General features: G+C 44.9%; 1 pseudogene; it reads left to right on the top strand.

The window, feature by feature from the left end:
- Positions 1–1,120: 1,120 nt before the first annotated feature.
- Positions 1,121–9,486, top strand: LOC135205239 (uncharacterized; annotated as a pseudogene).
- The last annotated feature ends 348 nt before the right edge of the window (positions 9,487–9,834 follow it).

Below are 9,834 nucleotides of genomic sequence, written 5' to 3'. Positions count from 1 at the left end.
TGGTATATATATATATCTGCTGTTGTTTCCCATAGATCTGAGACCATTTGTGCAACTGGTGAATTGCTAAAATGATTTCATAGTAGGGTCTGTGAGGGTTAGCCTGATATTCTAGTTTTCCAGGCTTTGCTCACACCATGCTCTTGCAGTAGATAGAATTTTTAATTATCATACAATATGGTGTATTCAGTTTTTGAGCAAAGTGCTGGAATTATTACCATAAGGTAAAAGAAAATACTGAAGGACACAGTGTACTAGGCTTAACAGAGGCTTTGGAAACTGATCACAAAATAAAAAAAGGCTTTTGCTATTTATTTAGTTAGAATTTCTGTATTATTAAGAGATATAAGCATAACACAGTTGTCATGATCTGTGCAGATGCTGAATAGCAAGTAATAAGGATACCATAGACAAAAAAACTTGTCTTAGAGTGCGTTAGAGAGAAATAAGTAGCACCATGTATGTATACCTTATTGCGTCCTGTACTCCTGTTAGGTGTTAACACCTACATCGCTCATGTTTTTTGCAGCACGTCATTGGCCTCAGCTGCACAACTTTCTGCCTTTTACTTAACTTCTTTAACAGTCACATTCCAGTTTTGAATGCTCATTCAAGAACAAATCACTGGGTGAGATACTAGTCTAATAATCTCTTTTGTTCGTAGACATTTTAGCATCCATTCTCATTTTGCTGTCTTTGTTTGCGAATACCACCCACTCCCTGGCTTTTTGCCTAGATCAATTCAGATGTCTTGCCATATCCAAGTTTTCTCATAGTAAATACTGTTTTGTACATGAACTTCCCTGCCAGATATATACTTAGCTTACGACTCTGACGTCACGACAGAAAATTTAAAACTCGTGGCACACGCTACAGGTAGGTCAGGTGATCTACCTTACCCGCCGTTGGGTGGCGGGTGTAAGAACCAATCCCCCTTTCCGGTCAGATTTTCTCTGTCATCCGGCTTAACAACACCTGTGGTTAAGTCCTCTCGATAGTGGATTTATTCTTGTTGCCGACGATTTTTGGATTGATTCTTTTGGTGAAGTACCCTTTGTCCGTTGGCTTGGCATACGCTATTTTGGATCGTTTTTTTTATTGTTCTTTGGATTTTTCTAATATGGCTGATTCTGAGATTAAGAAATCTTCAATGTTTAGAGTATGTTCGATGAGTGATTGTAAAGTGAGGCTTCCTAAAGCTTCTGTTGATCCTCACAGTGTGTGTATGAGTTGTAGAGGGAATGAGTGTTCGTTCATTAACCCCTGTAAAGAGTGTGAAAGGTTGGATGAGGATGGATGGAAGTCTCTTTCTTCCTATTTAAGGAAGTTAGAGAAGGATAGGGCTCGTAAGGCTTCTTCTAGGAGCTCGAGTAGATCGAGAGTTAGCGAGCTTGATATTGAGAACCCTGTCGTAGACGTAGTTTCCTTCTTCTGTTTCAGCCCCTGCTCCCAGTTTTGAACGAAGATTCGTGTTCGGAGGTGGCTTCTTCGAGAGACCAGTTTAGGAGCAAGGAGAGCAGAGTACGCTCAATTAAAGGTAAGAGTGACAGTGCAAGTGAACAGTGCAGTGCCCCTAGTGCAGTGGAGGGTGCGTCTGACCGGCTCACTAACGCTTCCTGTTGCTCGTTCCCAGGCTGCTTTGGATCGAGCCAAGAAGGAGGTGCTGCGCCAGTGCTTCTCCTCTTCTTCGTCGCCTTCTCCTAAGCGTAGACGGAGCACCTCGGAGTCCTCTCGTCCTCTCAAGAGAGCCTGAAAGGATCCTTGCGCCCTGCCCTCCAGCCCCGAAGCCTTCTTGGAGGAGCCTGAGATAGAGCGCAAGAGAACCAGAAGATCTCATGAATCCTCGTCTCCTTCTCGCTCTCGAGCCTCTCCTCCAGTCGGAGAGTTCGAGAGATCGCCAGCACGCATCTTGGCGGGTCTGCAGGCGCAGATTTCAGCGCTGGCCAACTCCCTAGCAGGGAGTTCTCATCGTGGGAAGGACGTCTCTCTTCCGGTAAAGAAGTCAAAGGGATCCTCTGCAGTCTTCTCGCCTCCTGCAGTAAGGCTTCAAGAGCCTGGAAGGAGTGCCTCCTTCTTGCAAGAAAACCTTAGAGATCGCTCTCCGAGCAGGCGCCTCTCTTCCCCCAGTAGGCGTCTAGATCTTGACAGGCGCAAGGAGCTTGACAGGCGTTCTTCTCCCAAAATCTGCTCTTTGTCTCACAAGCTTCAAGAGCTGGGCAGGCGCCAGGAATCTCGTTTTTTCCGGGAACGGAGTAGGCGTAATTCGCCTGGAAGCCGCTCTCCTCTGGACAGACGCCCGGAGACTGGTAGGCGTTTTTCGCCTGGAGTTCCCTCTTCTCCTGAGACTCGCTCGCCCTCTGTCAGACACAGAGAAGTTAGTAGGCGCCAAGAGCCTAGTAGGCGCCAGATAAGACAGTCCTCTCCTTGTATCCGCTCCAGATTGGACAGGCGCCCTGAGCCTTGCAAGCGCTTCACGTATGATAGGCGCTTTTCTTCGGAAGGTTTTTCTCCCTGTGGCAGACGCCAAGAGCAGGGCAGGCGCACAGTGACTGACAGGCGCCAAGAGCCTGGCAGGTGCACAGAGTCTGACTGGCGCCAAGAGCCTAGCAGGCACAAAGAGCCTGATAGGCGCTCTTCTCCTTCCAGGTGCTCTTCAGTAGACTTGGACTTAGATTTGGATGAGCGCGCCTCATCTAGTAGGCGCTCCCCCAGTAGGCGCTCTCCTAGGAAGAGTTCTCCTCCAGGCAGCCCCTCTTCTAAACGTCTTTCTTCGGAAGAGGGACACGGCACTTCTGAGGAAGATTTACCGAAGGATTCTTCTTTTTCCTCTTACAAAAGACTAACCGACCTCCTTCTGCAAGAATTCGGGGATTCTCTTTCGGCAGTTGCGCCTCCATCCCCTCCTTCCTTGTTTTCAACGGGGAAGACTACGAAGACGTCGTCAGTAGTGAAGATGAAACCTACGGTTTCGATGAAAAAGGCACTCAAGAGCTTTGATAATTGGCTGGTCTCTAAGGAGGAGAAGGGGAAGACAGTCTTTTCTTTTCCTCCTTCCAAGCTTACGGGAAACGATGGGCTTTTGGTATGAGTCAGGGGAACCCTTGGGTCTGACTCTTCCATCCTCGGCAGACTCGTACTTCTCTTCGTTGGTGGATTTCGCGCGTCGATCGGCTCTTAACTCTGCAAAGACGACGTGGGGAATGAGTGAGCTGGACCACCTTCTGAAGGGAATGTTCCGGGTCTTAGAAGTATTTAACTTCCTCGACTGGACTTTGGGTGTCTTAGCTAAGAAGACACAGGATCAAGACTCTCTTTCACCGGAAGATCTCCATTCAGTTCTGTCTTGCATGGACAAGGCAGTGAGAGATGGGTCTGGAGAGATTGCTTCGCTTTTCGGAGCTGGAGTGATAAAGAAAAGAGCAGTATTCTGCTCATTCTTGACGAAGGCTGTGTCACATGCTCAGAGAGCTTCTCTGTCATATACTCATCTTTCCCTGCAGCTATTCCCCAAGAAGATTATTAATGACATTTCTAGCGCTCTTTCAGCAAAAGCGACGTAGGATATGTTAGCCCGTTCAGCAAGACTTCCTAAGGCTTCCTTCCAAAGTAAGACGAAGAAGGAAACTTTGAACACGCAAGAGCCCTTTCGAGGAGGCCCTTCTTCCCGTGCTTCTTCCTCCAGGGGATCAAGACCTCCTAGAAGAGGAAGGACCTTCTCTATATCTATTAGATCTAAAAAATAGCAACCATGTCCTCCAGACGACAGTAGGTGCCAGGCTGCTGAAATTTTCAGACATCTGGGCACAGAAGGCGGAACTGGTCCCTCGCAATAGTCAAGAAAGGCTACCTCATTCCCTTCATCTCGAGACCACCTTTGACCACTACACCAGAGAGATGTAGCCAGGTACAAAGACCCTCACATGAATCAAGCCCTTGCTCTAGCAGTAGAGCTTATGCTGGAGAAGGAAGCGATAGAGGTGGTGCAGGACCCTCTTTCCGCGGGTTTCTACAACCGTCTTTTCCTTGTCCCCAAGACCTCAGGAGGATGGAGACCGGTTCAGGATGTAAGCGCCCTGAATGTCTTTGTGAGAAGAGGAAGTTTGCAATGGAGACGACTTCTTCAGTATTGGCAGCTCTTCGTCCAGGGGGACTGAATGGTGTCACTGGACCTTCAGGACACTTACTTTCACGTGCCAATCCATCCTTCTTCGCGCAAGTTCCTAAGATTCATGTGGAAAGGAAAAGTCTTCCAATTCAGGGCTTTGTGCTTCGGTCTATCCACAGCCCCCCAAGTGTTCACAGGGCTTATGAAGAACGTAGCACAATGGTTACATCTAGAGGGAGTGAGGGTGTCCCTTTACTTGGACGATTGGCTGATCAGAGCCAATTCGAAGGAGAAATGTCTGGAGGACCTTCACATAACGTTGTCTTTAGCAAGTTCTCTGGGTTTGTTGATAAACCTCGAGAAATCACAGTTAATCCCAGCCAAGATCGTATCTATCTGGGGATTCAGATGGTTTCTCAAGTTTTTCGGGCTTATCCATCACCAGAAAGGATATCCCGTTGCTCAGAGAAGGTCGCAACTTTTCTAGAGAAGGATGTATGCACAGCAAAGGAGTGGATGAGTCTATTGGGGACACTCTCCTCGCTGGAGCAATTCACCTCTCTAGGGAGGTTGCACCTCAGACCCCTCCAATTCTTTTCTGAATCGGAATTGGAACAGGAGATCTCAGGGTCTAGATTGCATCTTCAAAATCTCGAAAGAAATAAAGGAGGATCTCCGTTGGTGGGCAGACCCTCTTCTCTTCAAGGAAGGCATTTCCTTACGGTTGAAGAACCCCAACCGAGTGTTATTTGCAGACGCGTCGGACAAAGGTTGGGGAGCAACTCTAGGCTCGAGAGAAGTGTCAGGCACCTGGGCGGGCGAACAGGTGTCCTGGCACATCAACAAGAAAGAACTGATGGCGATTTGGTTGGCCCTCAAAGAGTTCGAGCCCCTCGTCCTGAAGTCTTCTGTTCAGATCAACTCAGACAACACCACAGCCCTGGCTTACATTCGGAAGCAGGGGGGACTCATTCATTCTCCCTGTACGAAACAGCAAGAATGCTCCTTGTGTGGTCAGAGAAAAGGGAGATAAGTCTCCTCACCAGGTTCGTACAGGGAGAAAGAAATTTCAGAGCAGATCTGCTAAGCAGAAGGAACCAAGTCCTTCCTTCAGAGTGGACTCTTCACTCGGACGTATGGCAGGAGCTGTGGAAGACGTGGGACAGACCTCATCTGGACCTATTCGCGACATCCAGGAACGCGAGGATAGACCTGTACTGCTCTCCGATCTCAGACCCTGAGAGCAGTCCCGGTAGACGCATTCCTGATGGACTGGAGCAACTTGGACCTCTATGCGTTTCCTCCTTTCAAGATTCTGGGGGAAACCCTCAGGAAATTCTCAGCATCAGAGGGAGCAAGGATGACCTTGATAGCTCCGTTCTGGCCCGCCCAGAACTGGTTCACAAAGGTGCTGGAATGTTAGTGGACATTCCAAGATCCCTGCCACTGAGAGTCGATCTTCTCAAACAGCCCCACTTCGACAGGTTTCACAAAAACCTCCCCGCTCTCAGCCTGACTGGATTCAGACTATCAAGAGTCTGGTCAGAGCTAAGGGTTTTTCGGCAAGGTCTGCAAGGGCCATTGCCAATGCACGTAGACCTTCCACCACCAGGGTCTACCAGTCGAAGTGGGAGGTTTTTTGACGCTGGTGCAGGAATCAGAACGTTTCCTCCTCCAGTACCTCTGTGACCCAAATAGCAGACTTTCTTCTTTTCCTGAGGGAAAAATGTGGTCTGTTAGTCTCGACTATAAAGGGCTACAGAAGCATGCTATCTTCCGTGTTCAGACACAGAGGATTAAACATCTCTGAAGATAAGGATCTGCATGATTTAATCAGGTCTTTTGAGACTTCTAAAAGATCCTCTTGTCTCACCCCAAGTTGGAATCCGGACATAGTGTTATTGTTCCTGAAATCATCAAGATTTGAACCTCCCCAATCAGCCTCTTTCAGAGACCTTTCCATGAAGACTTTGTTTCTCTGCGCTTTAGCTTCGGCTAAGAGAGTTAGCGAACTACAAGCTCTGGAAGGAGATGTAGGGTTCCAAGGGGAATCTGCGGTTTGTTCGTTTCTCCCGTCATTCCTGGCCAAGAACGAAAACCCCTCTTCCCCTTGGCCCAGGAGCTTCGAGATTAAAAGCCTATCCTCCCTAGTTGGAAGAGTGAAGGAAAGGACTCTGTGCCATGTAAGGAGCCTAAAGTTTTATCTCCAAAGGAAGAAGAGAGGACTTGGGGCTAATTCAGTCTACCTCTGGTGTTCGGTAAGAGATCCCAGTAGACCCTTATCAAAGAATGCCATGTCATTCTTTATTAGGAATCTTATAACAGAAGCCCACGCATCCTGTGATCAGGATCAGTTTAGACTTCTGAAAGTCAAGGCGCATGAGGTAAGAGCCATCTCGACGTCTTTGGCTTTCAAGAAGAATATGTCTCTACAAAACCTCATGAAAACGACTTTTTGGAGGTGTGAGTCAGTCTTCTCCAACCACTACCTAAAAACGTAAGAATTACGTATGAAAAAGTGCTTTGGGTTAGGCCTGTACGTATCGGCGGATTCAGTGCTGGGGTGGGGCAGGGAGCTGAAGATATCCTTTTTAAATATTTTTTCCCTTGTTGTATTTGTATTGTGTTTTTTGGTTGTGAGAAGGAGGATGCAGGAGGCATCTCCTTCTTTTGTAGTTCTAACATTTGTGTTTGGGTTAGGTGATTAGGTTGTGCTGGAAGCTCCTTGCATGGGTAGTGGACAGGCTCTGTCATGTAAGTGGGTTGATCCCCATTGACAAGACCCTAACTGGATTCTACAAGTAAGCGGAGTCAGTTCCCATTGGTAGACCCAAAGAGTTTTTCAGCTGTAGGTCACGCCCTCGCTGTAACTCTTCAGGCAACGCAGACTTATAGACAGTAACTATGAAGTCTTCTGCCTAATCAGGTAAGAACCAAGGGTATATTTTTTTTTCCTTTAACATATTTTGTCCCCACTTTCTACGTACTTAAATGTCTCTTTCCCTCCACCAAGGGTGTCAATCAGCTAAGTATATATCTGGCAGGGAAGTTCATGTACAAAAATGATATTGTTAGTATACAATAAAGTTTTGTACATACTTACCTAGCAGATATATACGATTGATGGCCCGCCCAGCCTCCCCTCAGGAGACAGGTGGAAGAGAAAATCTGACCGGAAAGGGGGATTGGTTCTTACACCGCCACCCAGCGGTGGGTAAGGTAGATCACCTGACCTACCTGTAGCATGTGCCGCGAGTTTTAAATTTTCTGTCGTGACGTCAGAGTCGTAAGCTAAGTATATATCTGCCAGGTAAGTATGTACAAAACTTTATACTTGTAATACTAACAATATCATTTTGTTAACCAGAGATGGTTCGGTAATGAGAGTAAATACTGTTTTTTAACCAGAGTATGGTAATGAGGGCCAAGATTTTACAGTTAGGTGTAAGGTGGTTGTACTTCCACATTGTAAATTAGAGGAAATGATCACAAAACATCTACCTATTTGTTGATTCTTATACACAATTGAAATCCAGCCAAGATGCTCATAAACTGGAATATTAATTTAGTGAGATTTTGCTACTCTTACCTGGAGAATAGCCAACTTATTTCATCTGATTTTCTGTATCAAAGCCATTTTTTTTTTTTCATTGAACGGTTTGCCATTATTTTGATGTAAAACAACCACTAGAAAACGAAAGAGAAAAAAATTAAGACCTAGAGCAATGAAAAGATACAACACTTCATTCAGGCCAGACTAAGAAACAATGAGTTTTCGTATTGAGTTTGACCTTGACCTGTTGTCAAGTCTACGAAGAGCTTGCTCTCTCCAGTCACTTGTTTTTGTTGTGTATGGGTTTACAGTGTTTGTCCCACCTGTTTACACTATGATCATTAAACAGTTCATCCCACCAAAACCTAAACGGTAAATGAAATGCCTTTCCCTTATAAAAAACTCTTGATCAGGTTTACTGTACCCCTAAAAATATTTTATATGGCAAGAGATTATGTTTCTAATTTTTATTCTTTATTTGACAAGCTGTGGCCTTGGTGTCTGTGTTTTTTCTTGTTCTCTGCTGGTTTTGTTCTTCAAGGACTACACATGTTGCCCCTGTTTCGCCGAAGGGAGGTTATTTATTATTTTCACCTTTTTTTAAGTCAAGGTTCTGGTGGTACAGTATTTTTTATGCCCTGGTCTTGTACTTTTCGTAGTGGATTGACCTTGCTTGGAAATTCTCATTTAGAGTCATTTTTTAACATTGGAAATTCTCATTTAGAGTCTTTTCTAACAGCAAAGACTAAGAATGGTTGTTTGTGTCAGTTGTAGGATATGTCTGCACAACTTGATCATTGCAGGACACTTACGTAAACTTGTAACAGATATGATACTAATTTTTGGCTATGGCACAGTGTACTAGACACTTTAAAACCAGTTACACCAAAGAAATAAAAAAAAAAAAAAAAAAAACAAAAAAGTAATGTTATGATTATCAAATATTGAAGATATCAGTATTTTTTTTTATTGACAGCCAACTGCTAATGTTGATGTTAAATTTGAAGGTTAAAAGGTGGTGGTGAAGGTAAAGATTGAAAGGTGTTTGAGTTGATAATTTCAGTATTTCTCCGTCATCAGAATGATTCACAAAATATAGTCAAGTGTAAAGTAACTTAACAAAATGTCGTGACAGAAGTATATTGGTGGTATTGTGTGGTTAAACTACTTAAAAATTATTTTGATGTTCTCTTACTAATTGTTTCTCTCTCTCTTCCTATCTCTTCCCCATTCAAGAGGTCAAGAACCAATTCTTCCAACACACACATCTAGTTTTCTGCCTCCTGATGAATACCAACCCTCGGCACCCCCCCAGTGTCCCATCACCCCGAGAGGTAGCCCCCATCTTCAGCTCACTCACGCGGATATTCCTGTGAGGCAAGTATTCAGGCTAGAGCAAGGCATTCCCACTGTAGATCTTCACTGTATGACAGTGAGAGAGGCTACGCAGGTTGTCGAAGCTTTCCTTGCCCAGAACAGAGGTCGACACCATCGCGTCAGAATTGTCACTGGTAGGGGCCTGCACAGTGAAAATGGCGTGCCCAAAGTCAAGCCAGCCATATTGCAACTTTTGGAAAACCAGAATTTGAAGTTCTGTCAGATTCACAATGGAGGTTGTCTTGAAGTTGTCCTTCCAAAATCCACTTTGTACTAAGCGTATGTTGTAGGTCAGGTATTGAAAGGTGTATCCCTATATATTCATATTTAGGGATTACATTCAGGTGACCGGATGTAGAGAAGGGAAACTCTGTTGTTTTTAAGTCCACTGGAGAAATTGCCATGTTATTGAAACTCCTTAGGCTGTACACAAAGTCCCCATGTTTGTCAAATTGTCCAAGGTACATTTCTGTGCCCAGTATGAAATTTGACTTTGAGAACATTTTATCTAAAATGCAGGTTATGCATTGATACAAGTTCTTAGGAGTCCCTTGTTGTAAAGAAGCCTTCTTCCCTCAGAGAATAAGATGAAAAAGATCTTGTTCAGTATACAGTAAAGTATAAGCAAAAGGGTTTGCATTTCCAGACTGATCAATTCCAGGTGAAAGACAGTTTTTCAGTTGTGTGTTAACTTGCATTTACCTTGATCATAGAATATTTAGGTCCAGACTTCTTGTTGATTAACTAAAATGGACGTGGCTGATATTCGTCATCTCTTCTCCCCTTCAAAGATTTTGGT

This window comes from Macrobrachium nipponense, chromosome 49 (assembly GCF_015104395.2).
Source record: "Macrobrachium nipponense isolate FS-2020 chromosome 49, ASM1510439v2, whole genome shotgun sequence".
Taxonomy (NCBI): Eukaryota; Metazoa; Arthropoda; class Malacostraca; order Decapoda; family Palaemonidae; genus Macrobrachium; species Macrobrachium nipponense.
This window is presented reverse-complemented; position numbering and strand designations above follow the sequence as displayed.